General features: G+C 38.8%; 1 pseudogene; it reads left to right on the forward strand.

Annotated features, from left to right (window-relative positions):
• The first annotated feature begins 323 nt into the window (after window positions 1–323).
• On the forward strand, window positions 324–2,168 carry LOC100594056 (annotated as a pseudogene).
• Window positions 2,169–2,631: the final 463 nt, after the last annotated feature.

Here is a 2,631-nt window from a genome sequence, read left to right on the forward strand (position 1 = left end):
TATCACAGGAAAGCAATTGAAAATGCAACAATGAAGCATCTGAATGAAGGACTAATTACACTGAATTCAGCACTTATCAATCTTATCTGCAGACATGTACAGACTACATCCTAAGATTGACTTCTGCTTCAATGGAAATACATGAGCCAGTGCCTTATTGGAAATGATTTGTGTGTTTTAAGCACTGGTGTATATCGGTAAATCAGAGATTTCTTCTTGGTTTGGATCCATTGCTGGATATGAAAGATGACAAGTCCAGATAGAAGTAAAGGGAAGACATTAAAAGCAAACAAACAAAAAAACAAACAAACAAAAAAAACACAATGCCCCCAGGTTGCTGGAAACAAGTGGAGATTCTGAATAAGTCAAGGCATGTTGAAGCGCTGAAAGCAGCAGCAACTGGGAGTAATGTTCCAAGCGGTAATCAGAATTTCAGTCCTAGTGTCATAACTAGCAAATGTAGACATTCTGAAAATGGTGCTTCCTCATTGGACTCTAATAAAAATTTGTTACCAGAGAAAAGTAAAGTATTCTCTCAGAATTGCAGAAAACCAGTAGAAGAAATCGTTCATTCAGAAACAAAATTGGAACAGGTTGTTTGTCCGTCCCAAAAGCCAAGTAAAACAACGGGTTCCCCAAGCAGAGTCTTTATACAAGAGGCAAAAGATTCACTGAACACTTCCAAAAACCATTCTGAAAACCATTTTGAATATTAGATGAATGTAACAGGATCCCTTTTTGAGCACAAAGGGGCTTGTAGTCTAAAGTCCAGTTTCTGTCCACCAAGTTTATTGAGTGGTGGTGTTCAGATGCCAAAGTCTACAGCAACCGGTACTGTGGATAATAAGAGAATTGACCAGATGGTTTTCCATTTAGAAACAAACTCCAATTCAGAATCACATTTGCCTTTTATCAAAGAAAAAGTGACAACATTTTAAGTTCAGAAGACTCATGTGTTGTGCCTGTTGAGAAAATACCTAACTTGGGGAATTCAGTCACTTGTAACAACTGTGCTGATGACATTTTGAAAACTGAAGAATCTAGTAGAACCTGTCCTTCCAGCATTTCAAATTGTGAAAGTGCAGATTCAACTTGGCAGTCATCACTTGACACTGATAACAACAACAGCCATTATCAAAAGAAGAGGATGTTTTCAGAAAACAAAGAAAATATTAAATGCATGAAAACTTCAGAGCAAATTAATGAAAATATTTGTGTAGGTTTGGAAAGGCAAACAGCATTCCTGGAACAGGTCAGACATTTGATCATAGTATAAATTACGAACTATTTGACAATAAACTGAAAGAATTGAACGAACACACTCTATCTAGAGTGCAGAAATAAACATGAAGGAATAGCTGATGAACTCTTCACCAAAACAGCAAAACTCCAAAGACGTATTAAAACGTCTTATTCTCTCAAAGGAATTGTTTGGAACCAAACATGTTATCCAGTAATGGAGACGGTAAGGTTGCAAATTCAGAGATTATGAATTTGGATAAGAATCTGGAGTCAGGGCTGGGCACGGTGGCTCATACCTGTAATCCAAGCACTTTGGGAGGCCAAGGCGGGAGGATCTCTTGAGGTCAGGAGTTCAAGACCAGCCTGGCCAATATGGTGAAACCCTGTCTCTACTAAAAATATGAAAATTAGCCGGGCATGGTAGTGGGTGCCTGTAATTCCAGTTACTTGGGAGGCTGAGGTGGGGGAATCACTTGAACTTGGGAGGTGGAGGTTGCAGTGAGCTGAGATCACGCCACTGTACTCCAGCCTGGGTGACAGAGCAAGACTCAGTCTCAAAAAAAAAAAAAAAAAAGTATCTGGAGTCAGTTAATAGTCCAGTCTAAAGAAGGTCTTCTGTGAATTATGAGCCTTCTAACCCTTCAGAAAAAGGAAGTAAAAAAATTAATTTGTCACCAGATCAAAATGAGTCTGTTTCTGAAAGTAACAATGATGATCTTATGTTGATTTCTGTGAAAAGTCCTAATTTGACAACTCCAGTTACATCAAATCCAACAGATATCAGAAAAATTACATCAGGAAATTCCAGCAATTCTCCCAATGCTGAAGTTATGGCTGTACAGAGGAAACTTGATTTTACAATTGATTTGACAAAAGAAGACCTATCCAACTGCAATACAGAAAGTCCAGTATCCACCCTGGAGTACCTTTGAAAACTGTTTTAAACTCAAAAGAAACAACCTCATTGGCACAAAACGCAGCCCAGGTTCCTGAGTCCTTTGAGCACCTGCCACCACTCTCAGAACCACCACCACTAATACCTGAATTAGTAGATAAAATCCGAGACACACTTCCTCACCACAAGCCTGAGCTCAAAGTGAAATGGGTTTTGAGACCCAGGGGCATTGCCCTGACTGGGAATATAACCAAAATCAATCCCAGTGAGCTCCTGTAGAAAGCTACCACCTCTTCCTGTGTTATGAGAACCCTAATAATAAGTTGATTTGGAAGAAGACTGGAGAAATTAAAGCTTTACCACTCCCAAAGGCCTGCCCTTTATCTCAGGTTTTAGTTTCCAACAAATATTATTTTACTGTCCAATCAAAAGATATTTTTGGATGTTATAGACCATTCTGTGATATCAAATCTGTCCCTGGGTTTTCTGAAAAT

This window comes from Nomascus leucogenys, chromosome 15 (genome assembly GCF_006542625.1).
Source record: "Nomascus leucogenys isolate Asia chromosome 15, Asia_NLE_v1, whole genome shotgun sequence".
Taxonomy (NCBI): Eukaryota; Metazoa; Chordata; class Mammalia; order Primates; family Hylobatidae; genus Nomascus; species Nomascus leucogenys.